This window comes from Myodes glareolus, chromosome 11 (genome assembly GCF_982192425.1).
Source record: "Myodes glareolus chromosome 11, mMyoGla1.1, whole genome shotgun sequence".
NCBI lineage: Eukaryota > Metazoa > Chordata > Mammalia > Rodentia > Cricetidae > Myodes > Myodes glareolus.
Genome location: NC_142036.1, coordinates 49055606 through 49075666, shown reverse-complemented (window position 1 = coordinate 49075666; position 20061 = coordinate 49055606). Strand labels below are relative to the sequence as shown.

Here is a 20061-nt window from a genome sequence, read left to right as displayed (position 1 = left end):
AAAGAAGCCTAATGGTGTGCCATCATGTTAGCATGGAAAGTCCTCTGTCAAGTTTATTAGAACATTACTTTTAGGTTTAGCCTCCCACAAAGCTTCAGGACACAGGCAAATCTCGATAAGTTCTCTACAAGAATTCTACCCAAAATAGCTCCTAGTCTTAAGTTTTTGCTCCTCTCTGAAGTTTCAGGAGAGTGACTTTCACTGTCTACATTTTGTTGGCATTCTAGTCTTCTGAGCTCCCACTAAAATCGTCCCTTAAGCTCTGCTCCCACAAACCAGCTCCAAAGGTTTAAGGTTTCTATGAGTCACAGGAACAGCATTACTTCTCTGACACCAGTTTTCCGAGTTGCTTTATTGCCTGTTACCAAATAACTGGAAGTGGGGCAGAGCGGTTCACACCATGGTGGCCAGAAAGCAAAGAAAAAGAAGATACAGGACCAAGATATAGCTCTCCAAGGATGTATTCTCAGTGACCTACTTCTAGGCTCCACCTCCTATTTTTAGTCACCTTCCAATAGAGCCATCTTCTTATCAATCTATCAAGTGATTAATCTATCCATTACACCAGCTGTCTCTAGAGACTCCCTTAAAGACACATCAGAGGTTCGATCCACTTATCTCTTAGGGGTTTCTCTGGATAATCACGTTTATAACCAAGATTAGCCAACACAATAACTTTTCCAGAGAATGTGAAGGTGTTTTTGCACACTTGATAGAGATGCTTGCATGTTGACTCTCACTGTCTTTCCTAGTTGGGAGCTGAGTGTCTTGGCATGCCGGGTAGTTCATTTGGAAACTCCCAAGATGAAGCGAGACCTCACAAAAGTCTAATAACCCATTTCTTAAGGTGTGTAATGAAAAGACAAACTAACAGATACAGAACAAATCAGATGTGCCACTGATCCAGCTGCCTTGGCCCTGCTATTCTGCTCCAAGCACCCAAGAGAGCGCAAGAGCAAGAGAGAGTTCAAGACCCCTCTCCCTCAGCTTTTAAGCTGTGTCACAGGCAGACAAGACCATACCCTAGGGTTTGCTGCCCCCAAAACTTATTGGCTAAAAGGATCGAAATCCCACCACAGCAAGAGGAGGGAACATCATAAAAACCCAGAAGCTGCCAGTTTGTCAGTCAGTTCTGCCTGGTTCATCAGTCCAAAGATATGTAAAGGAGAGAAGGTCAGATGAGAGAAGAGAAAACAGGTCCAGGCTCAGCACAAACCACCATCCGTGAGCACGTCACCATCCGTGAGCACGTCACCATCTGTGAGCACGTCACCATCCGTGAGCACATCACCATCCGTGAGCACATCACCATCCGTGAGCACGTCACCATCCGTGAGCACGTCACCATCCGTGAGCACGTCACCATCCGTGAGCACGTCACCATCCGTGAGCACGTCACCATCTGTGAGCACGTCACCATCCGTGAGCACATCACCATCTGTGAGCACATCACCATCCGTGAGCACGTCACCCTCGAGCTGGCAATTCTCCTTGGAGTCACTTTCCGTTTCTGTTGAGAATCAGTGTGAATTTCTCCCATTTGGTAAACTCATGGCTGAGACTGGCCAGAGTTGTCATTTGTCCTGTAGGCTGACACCAGGAGGGAGCCACAATGGTTATTACTGATTCTTAGTCTCATAGGATCTAGACTCACTTGCAAGACAGGCCCGTGGGCACGTACGTCTATGAGGCAGTTCCTAGATTAGGTTAGGTGGGAGGATCCATCCTAAATGAGGGTGGTCTACCCCATGGGCTGAGGTTCTAGACTGAGCACCAGCAGCAGCTCTCTCTCTCTCTCTGTCTCCCTCCCTTCCTCCCTCCCTTCCTCCCTCCCTCCCCTTCCTCTCTGCTCCTGAGTTCCAGAGACAGTGACCAGTTGTTTTATGCTTCTGCACCCTGATGGACTGCACCCTTAACCTGCAAACTCAAACAAACCCGTCCCTCCATTAATGTTCTGGCTAAAAATTTTGTCACAGAAATGGCTGAAGTGATCAACACAGGAGTCATCTGTAAAAGGTGGGTTTCTTTCGCTAGGCAATGGCTAAGCTTTGTTCCAGAAAAACTCAGCTGTAAAAGATCAACCGGACCAGAAACTCCCCAAGAACAGAGACAGGCTTCCTTCCATTTTCTCGTCTTCATCATAGAACCTGGCACCTATAACTGTTTAGTTGAACAGAGAGAACCTGTAAAGTTTCTCTTAAGCATCGACCTCCCAGAACCTCACCATCTTGGCTCAGGAAAATGAAATGATCACAAATTTCTGATGATCAGGTTGTGAATTTTGCCTTCTGAGAATTTTTCTTTAACTGAAAATAGATTGCAAATGGATGGATCTAGAAAACATCATATCGAGTGAGGTGACCCAGACCCAGAAAGGCAAATACAATATGTACTCACTCATTAGTGACTTTTAGACATAAAGCAAAGAAAAACCAGCCTACAATTCACAACCCCAGAGAACCTAGAAAACAATGAGAACCCTAAGAGAGACATAAATGAATCTAATCTACAAGGGAAGTAGGAAAAGATAATATCTCCTGGATAAATTGGGAGCATGGGGATCATGGGAGAAGGTGGAAGAGAACTGGGGAGGAAAAGAGGGGAGCGGAGAAAATACATAGCTCAATAAAAACAATAAAAAAAGAAAATAGATCATTCCCTCACCCTGATCACAGTTTCCTAAGCTCCACTCTTTCCATCCCCACCCCCCTCCTCTCTTCCCCAGATCCACTCCTGCCTTCTGAGGATTTTTATAAATTTTTTTCTTGAGCAGAGAAGTGGGGTCGAGACCGGGTTTCTCTGCACGTCCCTGGCTGTCCCGGAACTTGCTTCATAGACCAGAAGTCAACTCACAGGGATCCACCTGCCTCTGCCTCCTTGAGTGCTGGGACTAAGGGCACGGGCATACAAGGATTTTCAAACGAATTAGAACTTCTCCTAATTAGAGGCAGCTAGCTGGGCCAAGGACAAGCACTGAGGCTGGGGGGCAGAGACTACTTCCCTAAGTCTGTCTGAGACCTTCCCCACATCTGAAGGACATTGCCACACTTCTTTCAGCGTCTCTGTGCCCTTATCCAGGCTGCTAACAGAGTTAAAGGGTGTTTGCCCACTATCCACCGTCCTGGGTTTGTCCCCAGCGCTGCAGAAGCACCCCACGGTGGTGCAGACTTGTAATCTCAAACTGGTGAGGTAAAGTCAGGAGGATCAGGAATTCAAGGTCATGCTCTACGACACAGGATGTTCAAGGCCAGTCTGGGTTACAGAAGACCAAGACCGAGTCTTAAAAATAAATGCAAAACAAACAGTAGGCTTTCTTTTCTAGAGAATTCTCAAAGGCAAAACAGAAATCAGCACAAAAACTAACCCTTACCTACAATTTTTCTCTCTGTCTTGCTGTGGGCTGGGTGTTTATTGCCCTACCTCCATGAAAAAAAATCAGTGTGGTAGTTTAGTCCCTGGTGTGGAAGCTTGAGAGCTGTCACCCTGGTGAGTGGCCAGGTGCTGAGGGTGCTGCCTTAAGGACCCGTTCAACGACAGGGTCAAGGATCCTGTGTGATGCGTATACACTTGCAGTTCTAGCAGGCTGAGGCAGGAGTACAAGGCTAACCTGGAGAACATAGCAAGACTGTGTGGTGAGATCCCTTTGTTTGGGGTGACGTAAGCAAGGCCTACCCCTCCTCCTAAGTTCCCAACAACAAACTGAGACATGGTTCAGCCAAAGCTTGCCTTGGAGAACCAATGAGTTTGTTGGGCTTTCTTACAGAGCATAGGTGTGGGGTTGGTTACTTAAATACCCAGTATTACACCCTGGGTATTACACCCTTAAAGGGCTCCACCTGGAAAGTGTTGAGCTAGCAAGGATGAGGGCTTCCCACAGCTGCATAGTCTTCCTCAGCCTATATACCCTAGTCCCTTCCCAAGAACACAGGTAATTAGAGCAAAATCACCCCTAACAGGTGGTAGGGAGCAGGTGGATGCCGGGGGCGGGGGATGGTGTCTCGGCCCTCCCACTCCTCTATGAGTGGTGTAAACAGTTAAACCCAGGATGGTCCTCTGCAAGGACGTGCGGAAGAACTGCTCAAGATGGCGGGTTCTTGTCTTGGAGGATAGACACACACGGCACCTTTGTTTTGTTTTTAAAAAAGGCCAGAGGGAACTTGACCTCCTTGGCTGTGTAGACAAATAGAAGAAAGGAGCCCTGAATCCTGATCCTGAGCGTGGACTTCCCAGCTCCCAGGGCTGTGAGCAATACAGTTCTGTTGTTGAGTCACTACCCTGGTCTAAGTAATGGGATTTTTATCAGTCTCAGGCCTTGTCCCAGGGGATTCACTGGCAGTATGCTGTCCCCAAAGAAGGCACCTCCCATCCCATCAGACTGCTATTGAAGCGTATTCTCCCGAGATTCTGGTATAAAGCCGCTCCATTTGAGAAGTCCCCACTTTACGGGGCCTTGGATAGAAGGACTTCCGCAGAGAATGCTTACAAAACAGAGCTGTGGTTGGCCCGAAGCTTTGTTTCGGATAGCGGTGGTCTCTCTGTGCCTCGTGACATCTTGCCTTTTCCAGAGGAGGCCGCTCTGACGTGAGGGAACGAATGTGTCCTGGTCTCCATCAGAGTCAGCGTTGGTGTGTCCTTGGAGGCATCACCCCAGCCCACAGAATCCTTGCACGTCATCCCTGTGCTCTAACACCCGGTGCCTGTAAAGACTGTTCACACAGGGCACAGAACTGAGCTTCAGAAACCTGGCGAGCGCAGGACAAAGGGGGCACCCAGGATTAGAGCAATGGCATTCCTGCGTCTCTAGGAAGGGGCACTCAGAGGAGCGGTTCTCGCGATTTGTCCCAGGTCCCCCGTGTCCTTGCCCAGCTTCTGGCTTCTGCCACCTGTCTGTGTGCTTGAAAGCGCTTATTAGTTCAACTATTAACACACAGACGGCTAATAGGAAGGTGAATCCCCTGAAGAAAACCCATCGGGTGCATTTTCAAAGACTTGGAATTGTTTGCTCGCTCTTCTTCCTTTGGCGCAGCTCGGGAGAAGCAAGCATGAGACAGTTGTTCCACAACGGAATAATCCTCGGCGAGGCCCTGCGGAGCGGAACAGACACCAGACACCAGTTTCAAGCGAGAGCACATATTAGGCAAGGGCGGGCAGAAATGGTCCCTGCTGCTGAGATCTGAAGTCGCTGGGGCAAGGGTGGTGCTGCTTCTAGAGCATGACATCTTTTATCACGGCTCCACATTTTCACTGCATAGTTTCCCCATAATTTATTTGATCCACTTAGTTTTCTAATTACAAAAGCAATACATACCTTCTACACATACGGTAATATTATAGATGTGATGCACACAGTACAGGATCAGGGACTGACTCACAGGGTCTGACAGAGACCAGGGCGTGTTCCTTCCCCCAACCTCACAGCAGCCTCCTCTAGAAAAGGCAGGCTGTTGTGGGACGCTGAGGTCACAGCCATCCTAAACCATAGCTCTGTGGTGTGATCACTCTCTGTGACAGTCCTTACCCTAGGCCATGAGAGGTGGGGGCTTCCCACCCACATGGGGCATTTGAGAGGACCCAGTCACAAGTCTCTTAAGTGGATGGAAGTAATACGCCCTGCTGTTACAGCAAGAGGATGTGGTTTTGAAAACGCAAGTGTCTTTGGGAATGCAGCTCAGTGGGTAGAATGTTTGCCTGGTGTGCAGAAAGCCCCCGGTTCGATATCCAGCACTGCATATACGGGGTGTGAGGATGCATTCCCTGTAATCCCAGTATTTACGAAGCAGAGGCGGGAGAATCAGTTTGGGGTCATCCTTGATTACAGTATAGTAAGTTCAATCAAGGTCAGCCTGGGCTACAGGTTTGTCAAGGGAGAGGGAAGAAACTCTTCTGTTGTATCACATATCAGAAGTATTTTCTGGTAATAGTTTGGCGAGTATTTTTAGACTTTCACAAATGAAAACTGTAAAATTCCATCATGTCGTGATGGACTCACCCCAAAGACCAATCCCATGGCACTCTGGACCCAGGTGGCTGCTGTGGTGTCCCGCCTACCTCCCCCACTGTTCCAGCTGTTCTGATCTGTTCCTCGAGCCCATTGATCAAGCCACTACCACAACCTATACAAGACCAGAATGTTCTTCCTCTGTCTGTCACTCAGGTCTTGGTTTAACTGTCACCATTTCACAAAGAACCGTCCTGTCTACTTCCCTAGCACAGTGTATCTCATGGCTCTATTTCATCATAGTACTTGGTTTTTGGTTTTTTTTTTTTTTTTTTTTTTTTTTTTTTTGGTTTTTCGAGACAGGGTTTCTCTGTAGCTTTAGAGGCTGTCCTAGACCTAGCTCTTGTAGACCAGGCTGGCCTCGAACTCACAGAGATCCGCCTACCTCTGCCTCCTGAGTGCTGGGATTAAAGGTGTGCGCCACCACTGCCCAGCCATCATAGTACTTGTTACTGTCTGTCGGCTGCTTACCCTCAACCTGGAGAACTCCAGGAGGCACAGACATGCCCTTGTTTCTGCATACCCCAAGTTGGTGCAGCAGAAAATGGCAGGCAGACAGCTGAGGGGGCAGCTTAGCAGTACCAAAGGGCATGTAATCGATGCTCAGCAAATAAGTGGACAATTAGTAAATTAAGGTGAACTCTACACATAGTTCTGGAAACTAGCTGATAGAAGCTATGTGTGTATTAATAAGCAATAAGTAGTATCTTTTACATCGCTATGCATTTTTGGAAAAACACATTATACAATCCATTGCTCACCATATGCATGCAATTAATTTTGGAATCAAGGAAAGGGAAAACTAAGAAAAAGGAGTTCTATGTATTTATACAGAAGAAAACTGTTGCTCGACTCAATGGTGTAATGCACACCTCTTCATACCAGTGCGGGCATCTTTCCAGTATTGTTATGACTGAAGGATAATACGGTGCTCTATTTATTTTCTTTCTTTTGTGTGTGGGGGGGTCTCTTGTAGCCAAAGCTGACTTTGAACTCCTGATCTCCCTGCTTTCACCTTCTGGGGGCTGGAATTGCAGGCAGGCAGGCAGGCCACCGTACCTAGCACCCAATTCTCTTCTGATAAACACCTGGGTTGTTTCTCATGTTTTGATAGTAAAGAAAGGATCACATCTTTATCCAAATTTCGTTGCATGTTTTGTGTTCTTTATGGGAAATGATTACAAAAAATAAAACCCTGAAAGGACGAGTATCTACCCTGATGTTGGGAAAGCAGGCTTAGATTTGAAAGGGGTGCCTCATCATGATGTCCTCCAAATTGATGAAGCCAAGAGAGAGAAACTGGCCCTGGTTACAGATACAGTACTGGGTGTGGAGAAGAGTATATGGGCCAGAGATGTGTAGGAGGTCTAGATAGAACTCAGTTACTCACCAGACTCAGTGTGTGTGTGTGTGTGTGTGTGTGTGTGTGTGTGTGTGTGTGTGTGTGTGATTTGTGCCTGCTCTGGCAGAGGTTATTGTTTCAGGTCTGCTCTGGTGGGGGTCGCTGGTTCGGGACTGCTCCAGTGGAGGTTGCTGACTCAGGCCTGCTACCTCAGAGGTCACTGATCATGCCTGGTCCTGCAGAGGTCACTGGCTCAAGCCTGCTCTGGTGGAGATTACTGGCTCGGCTTGTTTCCGTAGATGTCCCTGGTCTGGGGTCTTCTCTTGCAGAGGTCCCTGACGTGGGCCTTGTCCTATAAAAGGTCTCTGGCTCAGGCCTGTTCCCTCAGAGGTCATTCCCTTGTAGCTGCTCCTATGGAGGTCACAGCCTCAGGCTTGCTCTGGCAGAGATTGCTGGTTCAGGCCTGCTCCTGTGGAGGTTGCTGGCTTGGTGCATTTTTCTATTTTAAAAAGTGAGTTTGAAGGGGCTGGAGAGATGTCTGACCTGTGAAGAATGCTTGATGTACAACTGTAAGGACCAGAGTTCAAATCCCAGAACCCACACAAACACATATGCCTCTATATATGTTTGCCTCTCATATGTTTTCTGGGATCTGACAACAACATGCTGGCTTCTGCACATGCACAGGTATGCATACCTGCACACACACACACACACACACACACACACACACACCCATACACAGACACCCATACACATGTAAGCATGTACTCAGGCACATGAATGTGTACACACGTTTGTATACCCACAGGCCAATATACATGTATGCACAGACAGGCAGGCACCCAGACGAATAAGATAAATCTTTAGGAAATGAGCCTTTACTCTTTACCCTCACCACTGACTGAAACTGATCTGAGATCAACCCTGGGCTGAAATGGGAGTACTAGAAGAAAACAGGAGAACATCTTGATCACCTCAGAGTTGGTGGTGTTTTTCCCCCCATAGGTTACAGAAAACAACAGCTTTTAAAGTGCAACAAATTGGATTTCATCAAAGTCAAAAGTTTGTGCACTTTTAAGAAAACGAATAGGCAAATCACAGCAGGGGAGGAACTGCTTGCCATTTAAAGATGTAATCACTACAGAGCAAGTTCCAGTACAGCCAGAATGGCTACCCAGAGAAACCCTGTCTCAAGAAACCAAAAAACCAAACAACAGTAAAATAGAAAGAAAGCCCATAGCTGAGTAAGGACAAGAGCAGCACAGTTTACACTAGCAAACACTTCACAAAGGACAATATGTGAAGTTGTGGTAGGAGGAGGCTGCTTGTTCATTTCCTAGCCACTCAGACTCCCGAAATAATCACACAGAAACTGTATTAATTAAATCACTGCTTGGCCAAGCACTTAAGTATATTCTTATATTTAGAATTCACCCATTTTCATTAGTTTATATTTTACCATGAGGTTTGTGACTAACCAGCAAAGTTCCAGCTGGTGGCTCATGTCTTTTTCCTCAGGCAACTTCATGGCATCTCACTATCTCTGCCTTCTTTCTCCCAGTATTCAGCTTAGTTTTCCCTGCCAAGCAAAGTTATGCCTTGCTAATCAATGCTAATCACAACATACAGATGGGAATCCCACATCACCTCCCCTTTTCTGTTTAAATGAAAAGGAAGGTTTTGATTTTAACATAGTAAAATTACATATACAAATCAGGTATCAATCAAGAATTACAGTTATAATATTTATATCTACTTTATCTTTTATCATAACTAAGGAAAACTTTAACTATAACTATGTATTCTTCAACTCCATCAAAGACTCCAGAAGCATATAATAATACTTAAGTTAACAGAAGTGCATTGTAAGCTACTTCCAAAACTCTAGAATTGACAGAGACATCTTGCTGCCTGGACAGTCACCCAAAGTTCTTCTGTACCATTGGGGCTCCCATCTTTAGCCTACAGACCCATAATATCCAGCAGACTTTTCCATGAAGCAGGAAATTTCAAGGACAGTTCCACCTATATTGGCAGTTTGTCAGTTACTTGTTTCTGTGTCCTGCAGAATGTCTGGCAGACTCTTTCATGAAGCAGTAACCCTGAAGGATGTTCTCACCTTCAGGTAAGTTTAGCAGTCATTTCTCTGTGGGTACTGCATGCTCAGTTAAACAGTCAGGCAAGAACAATTTCTTGCCCAAATGACTAGCAAACTTCATAAGGAGCTTCTTCAATGTTTATAATCCTCTTGAATTAGATTGGTGCTGCCAAGAGCAGATGAGTTTCATTGTCATGAAAAGTCCTAAGTTCTTAAAACATTTTAAATGCTATATTCTGTAGTCTTTGAAAGATTTGAAGAATCCTTATCCATCTGAAATATATCTCTGTACATCTAGATAACCTAACTAACATGACTACAAGCTTAATTATTATAGATGAGTATCTATTAACCTATATTTCTTAATTATACATTACATTTTGAAGTAAGTTGCATAAACACAATACTTTAATCAAGAGCATATGTGTGTGTGTGTAAAGCAAAATTGACCTTAAATTTCTATCAATAAACCAAGATTCACACTAATGCAAAGTATTCATCTCTAGATCCCCCTTTAAATGTAAATAAACATTTATAAACAATCATCTAGGGAATTTGGACATAGTTCTCTCTAAACTGCTTCCTGCTTTTTGTTGGGTGAAGTAATTTTTGGGGGTTTTCATGGAGACCTTTCGGGTGGTCTTGGTCCATCAAATCACATTAGCCTGAAAGAAATCCACAGGTTCTCATCTTCTGTGGAAAGAATAGCAGAACTTCTTTCCCAAAGCAACAAATCCTTAGACCCAAATTTGGAAATCAAGATATCTTTAAAACATATAGGTTGGTTTAGCTTAGTAGCCCATACAATAAAATGTCTCTCTGCATTTAGCTCTTTCACAGTCAAAAAATTCAAAGAAAACACAATAATATACCTAATCCTGATTCTCTGTGTATATTCCATCTTCACATGGCTTATTTTTCTTTACTCCTTTTAATCTATGACTGTTTGTACTCTGTCTCTTTAAAGAATTTGTTTTATTATTAATTTTTAAAATGATTTACTTCATTTTATAACTCTTTATACTCTTTTTCTTCTCTCTCTCAAACTTACGTACATTTATTCAACATTGTGACCCATTTAGAGGTTTCTTTTATCTGAATCTGTCTTTATTACGTATTTGTAATTATTTTCTGACCAGAAATGTTTTTCTTGTTTTTTTTTTTTGTTTGTTTGTTTTTGCTAAATGAGTGAGACTAGGGCCAACAAAGGCCCTGTCTGTTGGCTCCAACCAGTCCAACATGGAGGAAGCATGTTTACTGCCTCTGAGACTGCTCAGTGGAAGCTATCCTGACCACCTCAACTCTGGGAAGCACCATGCAGCATATAAACCCTTTTTATCTGAGTAAAAGTGGAACCTGCCATGATCTCCTGCCTGTTCACACCTAGCAGACCTGTTGGTGCTGCCTGTCCAGGCGGGGAGTGCTGAGCCACCAGCATGGTCTCAGCAAACCAGGAAGTGTATGGAAAAATAGCCTCCATTATTTCAGCAGGGAAATGCTCATTAAAATGATTATGCATGAGTTGAAATAGCTAAATGTAAGTTACATATGACACCACATGATGAGGATGGGAAGCCACTGAAACTCTCACACATGATTTTGGAAGGCAGTCTGACAGCTTCTCATAGTTAGATGTGTACACCCTCTGTGGCCAGCAACTCAATGTCTAGGTATTGTCCAAGAGAAAAAAAATAAAAAAGGAAAGGAACCAATATATCCACAAAAAGCCTTGTGGAAATGTGTTCCTGGCTCCGCAGCTTAACTAGTCAATTGTCTGTATTGGTCAAAGTTTTCCAGAAAAACAGAACTGAAGCCATCAATCTATAGGCCTCTCTATATATATCTTCTTTATATCTCTAGATAAGATTTTTAAATAAGGAATTGATTCACATGATTATGGAGGATGGCAAATCCTGATATCAGCAGTTGGTGAGCTGGAAGACTCTGGAGAACTGAGTGTAGTTCCAGTCTGAGTTACACACAGAGAAGATCAATGTCCTAGCTGGAAGAGAGGCTGGCTGAGAAAACAAAAATCCATGACCTTTTGCTCTATTTAAGTTTTTAGTTGTTTGGCTGAGGTCCACTCACATTGGAGACTGCAAAATGTTGGGCTCATCCTTATAGTTCAAATAATAACATCATCCAGAAACACGTCAAAGGCATGCTCAGGACAATGTTTAGCCAACTATTTCATCACTTCCTGACCCTGGAGAAAGACACATAAAATCAGTTACCACTGGCCCACTCTTTGTCAACTTGATACCCAAATTGATCTTAAATGATACTTAATCTTCAAATAAAAATGATAACAGGGTTATAATTTTTGCTAACATCATATAACTATCCTGCACAAAACAAACAAACAAAAAACTAGTAATCTTCCTTCCCCAGAGGAGGAACTAAACTCCTTGTGGGATATTTACTCTCTCTGATATTCTGTAAGTTAAATATTGTGACATAAAATTAACAATGTGTAAATACTGTGATATAAAGTCAATGCATGGTGCTACATGGTGAGGGGAAGGTAGAGGAAAAGAGAGATGGATTTAGTGTATAGGTTAAAAGGAAGATAATTTACCATCTATCATCTCTCTACACATGTATCTTAATAAAAAAACAGAGAAAATATCTAGGGTAATTGCAGCCATTATTTGTATAGCTGGTCACATGGTTTTGTTCAGCTTCTCCAGTTTCCTAGTCTGTATTTTTCGGTCCTTCAACAACAGTCTCGATTTTGTCCCCATTCTTTCCCTGGTTGAGTTTCCCAGACTTGGATTTCTGGAGGTCTGAATCATTCACTTTCTGGCTTCATTGTGTTACAATTTTCTGCTGACCTTCATCACAGAGCATGCCAAAAGGATTGTGTACACTCATAGGTGTGCAAACACACATTCTCTCTCAACGTTGTATGTGTGTATGTGTTTCCTTATTCCAATGTAGAGAAGGAATCCCATTTCCTTTTAGTAATGAGCATCAACCACCCCAGCCACCCCAGGAACTAATGTTTCTTTGCTTTTGAATCATGAGCATAATGAACCCCAAGTAGACAGGGCCAGTCTTTACTTCCATTTCAGGGCAGTCATTGTTATGTCTCCTGGCAGAGGTAGCTAAGACTGCTGGGCCAGCAGAGCAGAGTATCATGGTATAGGAACCTAAAATTTTGCTCACGAGTCACATTATTGAGTGGCACCACTCACATCTACACTCCACGGCTTCTGGACCTTTGAATCTTCTTAAGGAGACAGCACCATGAGATGGAACATATAGACTTTTCTTGGTGTGGGAGGTCCTTCTGTCTATGTGTTGCTTTTATTTGTTAATGAATAAAGAACTGGCTTGGCTTATAGCATGAGAGGAGGAAGGTGGAGTCAGAGAGAAGCAATGGAGCCACCAGAGACAGATGCTGGGAACTTTAGCTGGTAAACCACAGCTACGTGGCGATATACAGACTAATAGAAATGGGTTAAACTAAGATGTAAGAGTTAGTAAATAAGAAGTTAGAGCTAATGGGCCAAGCAATGATTTAATAAATACAGTTTCTGTGTGACTATTTCAGGGCTGAGCAGTATTGTCTTTCAAGTCCTTTACTACTAAAACCCTCCATTGCTAAGGTCACCCTTTGGTGACCTTATAAAGATATTTGTGAATATCTTTATGTCTTGTGTCCACAAGAGAGCTCTGTCTACAATCGCTACTCATGTTTCCCTGACACCAGTTTTCCAGTTCTGTTCTTCCCAAGTCCATGGCCATTCTACCAAATAAATGATGGGTAACAGACAATGATTCTGGATATAGCTTCCCTTTTAAAACAAACTGAACAATCAGGCAGACTTCTGTAAGCTCCGCCCACTGGGAAGATTTTCTTCAGTCCTTTTGGGGTATCCCAGAGTGGTACTGTAGGTACCACTCTGCAGGTAGTACATGGGTGTTGTGCGACCATCTATGGATCAGGCCTGTTCTTGGGTGGTGCTCAGCTAATCTTGGTTTATGGTCCTTCCTGCAACCGGGTATTGCTTCAGGGTAAACTACTGAGACTCAGTCTTTTATTAAATTTACTGATGGCTGAGTCCTACTCTGGCAGCTGATAATAGTTGGAAGTAAATAACTTCCTTTGGGTGATCTGTTCATATTTAGCTTATCATGGCTGGCTCCTACAGTCTCCACAGGTTCGTTTGTTTGAATGCATGGTCTGCAGCTGGCGGAGTTGTTTGGGAAGGATTAGGAGACGTGGCCTTCAGTGTGTCACTGGGCGTGGGCTTTGAGGTTTCAAAAGACCCATGCCATTACTAGCGTTCTCTTTTAACCTCCTACTTGTAGATGAAGATGTGAGCCCTCAGATATTCCTGCTGCCGTGCTTTTGTTTCATAAGGCCAATTAAATACTTTTTTAAAAAAAGTTATCTTGGTTATGGCATTTTGTCACAGTATCAGGAAAGGAACTAACACCGTCTTCAATCCAAGGGGACTGTTGTCTAGAAGACAAGGTAGTACAGTGGTAGAACACTTGGCTACTGTGTCCGTGGCCCTGGCTGTGCTCTCTGCAATACCCACATCTATGCTAAAACACAATGGGGTAGGAGAGAGACAGAGAGAAAGAGAGAGAGAAAGAGAGAGAGAAAGAGAAAGAGAGAGAGAGAGTTCATTGAGAGGACTAGTGAATTAGTCCACCTTGAGGCTCTACCCAGCAGCAGCAGGGCTCTTGGCTATGAATACTCCATCTTGAACTTCCTAACCTTTTACACGTTTACACTTGTCTTGTAAGTGATATTTGTGCCACTCCACAGACTGGGGAACTGACGTAGGGATTTTCCCGACTGCTGAGCACACCTAGAATACCTAAGCATTCCAGAACGAGGGAAATGGCCAGCTGATGGGGTTTGGTGGGGTCCACTGGATGCATTGGAGGGTGGGTCTGGGCAAAGACTTTGCATTGCATTTATATTTGCTGTTCATGAACAGGTGCATATGTGAGCCTAAAAAGTGGGTGTCAGCATCCACAAGATTGAACTCAACATCCAAGAAGAAGCCAGTCAAGCTGAGTCATGGGGAAAGCAGTGTCTGTGACCTTACAGTGACCAGGGCTGCACTGGGAGGGAAGGTGGACAGTGTTTAGTGTGCTTGGTTCCAGCTTTCCTCAAGTCAAGGAGATCAGGTCACCGTAGCTGACTTGAGGGAAAGCTGGGAATGGGGTGGACCCAAATTTGGCCAGTGAGACGTGAAGAAGAGTGCTTCTGGAAGTTTCCAAGTTTCAACGGGAAGCCACCAGAAGAGAGCCTGGAACCAGACCCGGCATGAACCCGCTGTTTCTACATTCCAAAAGAATCCAGAAACTAGAAGCTGATAAGGGGCAAGTGGATTAATTTCCAGTTTGGCCAAACCAGGGCGGGATTTGTTCCTCTCCCGCTTGCCTAGAGAGTGCCCCAACTTTATAGAAAGGGTTTAGCACAAGAGGAGGAAGTGAGCTATGCATACGTTAACAAAGTTGAGAGATGACTTTTGTAACTGCCAAAAATGTATGAAATCCCCCCTGGGAGGCCAGCTCTTCCTCTGGTTCAAGGGGCATAGAAAACTGACAGTCTGTCCTGGCCCAAAGCCAGGGATGTTCTCGGTTTTTGTCACAGCCGTGTCCTGGCCAGAGGCCAGAAATGCTGAGGGGAACCGGTTTGTGTTCCGGTTTCGTGTTTTTATCTCGCTTTTCTTTTTATGTAAGCATCCTAATGAACAGAGAAGCCTGGAAGCCAGGTGTGATCAGCCTCTTAGCTGGCCCGTGAAGGTGTGGACTGAATCTATAGTTCAGCTACTGGGATGGAGGTGGAGGTGCGTGTCCACACGTGGGGGATCTGTGGTAGGGCCAGTTAGACTGACCAATCCACCTCGCCTTATTTTGCCCAGTAGAGCCTTATTATATTAGTCCCTTTAAAAAAAAAAGACCCTTCATGGCAACCCACTGAGGGCCCCTCCTGTGTCAGTTTCTTCTTTCTTTTCATATCTCTTCTGCAATAAAACTCCTTTCTAAAACTCACTGCCCTGTTGCCTGTGAAATGCGTTCTCTATGTTTGTAAGGAGGACCTAGAAGGCACTGGCTCATGGTGGCTCCACCATAGCCCTCTCCACGCCCCAGCTGTGTTCGCCTGAGCTCTGTATCCATCCCATTTAACCTCCCACCTATGCCTGCTCAACCCCATTCTACCATGGCTTGACCTTTGCTTACCCACAGTGGGGTTCCTGGGGAAATTTTTATTCTTTGAACTCCATTGTTTTGAGTCCGTAGTTTACGGCTTTTTCTTCCCCTGACCTCATTGTGTTTCGGGGAGACATCTTTTTTACAACGGGGGGGGGGGGGGAAGCATCTGGAGTACAAAATCAGCATCCTGAGGACAACAGAGAGGTGAAAATGCTGGGGTGAAAGAGGAGTTTCTGTTCACCCCTGAAATGTCACTGGAGTAACCGACAGGAGGGAGAGTCACAGGAGAAAAACCATAGCAAATACATTTAACACATAGGAGGGAAATCAAGGGAGAGTAATGACTCAATATCCCAACGAGGTTTAGAGGCTTTTTGATGCTTTTCCACAGGGGACGGAGCAACAGGGAAATGGATGGAACAGACCGGAGTGTTTCGTAAGTGGTTTCTGGAAGCTGAGTGGATCTGGGAGACAGAACAGCTTGTGGACGAGCTACGGAAGGTAAGGGTGGAACTGCACAGTGAACAAAGGTGATCTTATTATGCAAATAAAGCCCACTCTCAACCCCCAATCTGTCAGCCGCTCTCAGAATAGATGAGGCGTCTGTCTGGGTCTTGGTGACAATTTATAGGTTTTTTTTCTCAAGTGGATAATCTTTCCTGGTTATTTAATGAGATTCCCAGGGAGGGGGATTTAACGAAACTTCATTTCATTTGTAAGTCAGAGAAGGGGAACTTCAGGGAAAGAGGGCCAAAGAGCTGGTAGAAGGGGAGGTCAGAGAGACCTTGGACACTGCAGAGCCAAGACAAGGCCCTTCCTAATGCTGTTTTCTAAGTATCTCCAGTCCTTGCTTTCACACCTGGACCTCCCACCTCTGGACGTCCTGCTGAGGAGACATGCAGGCCTGACTGTGTTTGAACCTGGATTTTGCATACTTATGACTAAAGCATCCTAATCAACAGAATTGGGGACTGGGTTTCCAGAGCCAGTTGCTAGGAGTTTAGTGCTAATATGATTTGAGAGTCAAGGAGATACACCTGGCGCCTTGGCAAGCTGGTGCAGCCAAGACAATGGAGTTATTCATTTGTCTGCACACGTCAGCGATGACTCACACCCAGAAATCCCTAGAAACCAGTGACTTTAAAAATTATTTTATTGTCATAATTTTTTTTTTTTTGAGACAGGGTCACATGCTGTGTCTCAGGTTTGGCTGGCACTCCCTATGAAACCCAGGCTGGCCTAGAAGTAATGGTGGTTACTCTGGCCCAGGCTTCCCAGCGCTAGAATTATAAGCGTGGGCTACTCATGCCCGGTTTTGAGTCATCAATATTGAATTTCTACATTTTTGTTTGGATTTTTTTTGTTCTTGTTTTTTTTTTTTTAAATCAAAGTAAAACTGGTTCCAAGCCTCAATCTTGTTGGTTTGCTTATATTTATTTATTTATCTGTGTTGGGGGAGCAGGGTCTTATGTTCCCCAGGTTGAGCTTGAAGCTGCTATCTAGCCAAGAATGATACTGAACTTCTGATCCTTTACCTCCTAAGTGATAGGGTCGTAAGCATGTACGACCATACTCAGTTTTATGCTGGCGATCAAAACCAGACCTTTGTGTATGCTAAACAAGACCTTTACCAGCTGAGCTACACCCCCACATCACACTGTCAAACCTGTTTAGCGGACAGATTATTATTAACCTGTTGCAAGTATGGGGTGTCCTTCGGCATCGGTCAAGGGCCACAGTAACATTGCCTTTGCTGCCTCAGATTCTTTCCAACTTGGTGATCTTGCTGTTTCTGTACCCAGGGGTCTTCGGTGAGGTGGAAAGCCGGATGGCAAATACTTCCTGTCTCCTGAGACCCGATTCTTAGCAAGGTCAGTGTCTCTTTGTGGTGGTCTGGCCTCTGAGTAGTCTCCTTCCAGGTCCCCTCTCTCTACCACCTGCCCCCTTCTTCCTCTGGGTCTGTTGGTGCCAATGACAGGAAGCTCTATTATCTTTAAGCAGCTTCTACTTCCTGTCTTGAAAGAATTCCTAAGGGTAGGGGGAACCCATTTAGAAGCCTTGGAGAGAGGAAGCAATGGAAAAATACAGAAAAAAAAAATGCAATACATGGTTTTTGTCACAGGTACCTCAGAGATGACCTAGGCGAACTCAGTCCCGTGAGAGAGCTGGCTCTGTGCTGGGCAGCAGCCAGCCAACCAACAATCGTGTGACAAAGAGAGAGAGAGAGAAGGTGTCGTTCTATACAACTTTCCAGGAAGCCCAAAGGCTTGGGACACGGCTGGCTCTTTTCCTAACTTCAGTACTAGGTGTTGCTAAGAAAAACGTCCTTCCTTTTACATAAGCATTGTCTTCGTTGTCTCTTGTACTCAGGTCTCGGTTGTCTCTCGTGGTCATGGGGTCACTGTGAACTCTTCATTAGTGTTGGGAGTGATGAGATGGAATCGTGTCTGTGACCGGTCTCTGGTTGTCCTGATGGGGGGAGGCCCTGGCTGCCACACAGGGCTACAGCAGCACTTGTCCACCCATCCTTCTCTGTGGGTCACCCTCCTTACAGCTGTGGCCTGCGTCTGCCGCCACGTCCCCATGACACTGGATTTTCTGGCCTGTCCTCTCCGTTAAATCAGCGCAGCAGATGTCCATACAGCTTGGATTTTTATGGTTCCCCACCTGGAGCTGAAAGGTCCTTGGAGATTGTTACAGCTGACTTGCAGCCTATAGATATAGCCAGGTTCCGAGGGACCCAGGACACTGGCTAAGGCCACTTGTGTAGATGCGGTCCCAGCATGTTTTACTCTTAGCTTTACTTTAACACCTAAGCCTCAGGTCTTCCCTTTAATTTTTATTGTTCCCCAGGTCCTTGGGGATGATTTACCTGCTTTATCTTGCTGCTGCAGCCTCCGAGGCCAGCTTTCTGGACCCATCCTGCTGACTGCTGCTCTTTCCAGCCTGTTGGGCTGTGAGATTATTAACCCAAGGACAATGAACCCTTGTAGAGCTCACGGGACTCAGACACTGGCCTGGGCTTTGCTCACACCCATCAACTGTCATCCACAGAGCGTTTTTGAAGAGGACTGGGACTGTGGGCTGCTCAGAAGGCAGCCTCTGTATTCCCCCCCACTCTCAGATGAGGGGGGGTCTCCAACATTAGCCCCCCCTTGTAGCTGGAAATAAAAACTTACACCACTATACCTACTACAGGTATGTTATGTAGCCCCAGGGATCCTCCAGTGTTCATTCTCCTCGGTGCGGGGGGGTGACAGAACCATGCCTTGCTTTTGGTGGGTGCTGGGATCCAATCTCGGGTTCTGTGTTTGTTCAGCAAGCACTCCTGACCACTGAGCCATCTCTCTAGCCCCAGGCGGAGTTTTAGTAAAAGATATTTTAAATGTAGATCTTAAACCAGGGGGCAACAGAGGGAGGTGGACTTGAAGAAACCAAGTGTGGGTATGGGCTCCTCAAGGGACAGTCACGCTTTGGTGTCCTAGTGCATACGGGATTTTGGAAGCTTTTGAAATTTCCTTGTTCAGTGGGTTTCTAAAGGACCCTCCCTTCCTTTATCTCTACTCCATTTTTTTTTTTTTTGATAATTGAGATTATAGGCTAACTCTGGAGGTGCCAGATGGGATTACAGTCAGATGAAAGATAAAACCTCGAGCCACCAGGTTTGCAAAAGGGGTTAAGATGTGTCCTTTTACCGTAAATGGATTGCTGGTGAGAATTCCAGAAAATTGCAGGCTTACAGCTGGGGAGAGGAAAAGGCCTTAAGCAAACATTACTACAATGAAATCCTGATTCTCAACCAACAAGAGGCTTTAGCCAGACTCCACGGTGAGGGCTCCCTTACTCCCCAAGTCCCCGTAAGTTTCCTCTTCTTTCTGTCCTGCTAGGTTACATGACTTGAGCTCTAAGCCTGAACCAGGCCTTCCTCATTAGCTGGTAGCGTTAGAGCCCTGGGAGCTGGAGGCTGTTGGGATCCACTCAGCTTGAATGCCAGGACCTAAACTCTAGCCCTCTGCAAGAGCAGTATGTACTCGTAACCACCCAAGACATCTCCATTGCCCCTGATTTTTAAAAGTAATTTAAATACAATCTTTCTATTAATTTGTTGAGAATTTTACATATACAATGTACACTGGTCAAAGACTAAATTTAAAAAATTCTTAACTTTTTTCATGTAATGTATTTTGATCATATCCCCCCTCATTCCTTCCAGATCTCTTTCTACCTCCCTACCCACATAACTTCATGTTTTCTTGCTTGCTCTAAAAATAAAAAGCATCAAAATAATAAAACAATAAAACCAAAATTCAAAACAAATAACAAAAAAATTAATAAGATGAAATGACATCAAAACAAACCAAAGAGTACACAAAAAAATCGTAGCGTTCATTTGGTGTTGGCCAACTACTCCCAAGTACGGGGCCTGCCCTGGACTGC

General features: G+C 45.0%; 1 long non-coding RNA gene across 1 annotated transcript in view; it reads left to right on the top strand.

The window, feature by feature from the left end:
- The window catches only part of LOC125387805 (uncharacterized), a 53469-nt gene extending 35504 nt beyond the window's left edge, over positions 1-17965 (top strand). Inside the window, exons 3-5 of the long non-coding RNA XR_015739225.1 lie at positions 16016-16125; positions 17427-17495; positions 17747-17965. This is a non-coding gene — a long non-coding RNA (uncharacterized LOC125387805). The remainder of the gene's footprint in view (positions 1-16015; positions 16126-17426; positions 17496-17746) is intronic.
- Positions 17966-20061: the final 2096 nt, after the last annotated feature.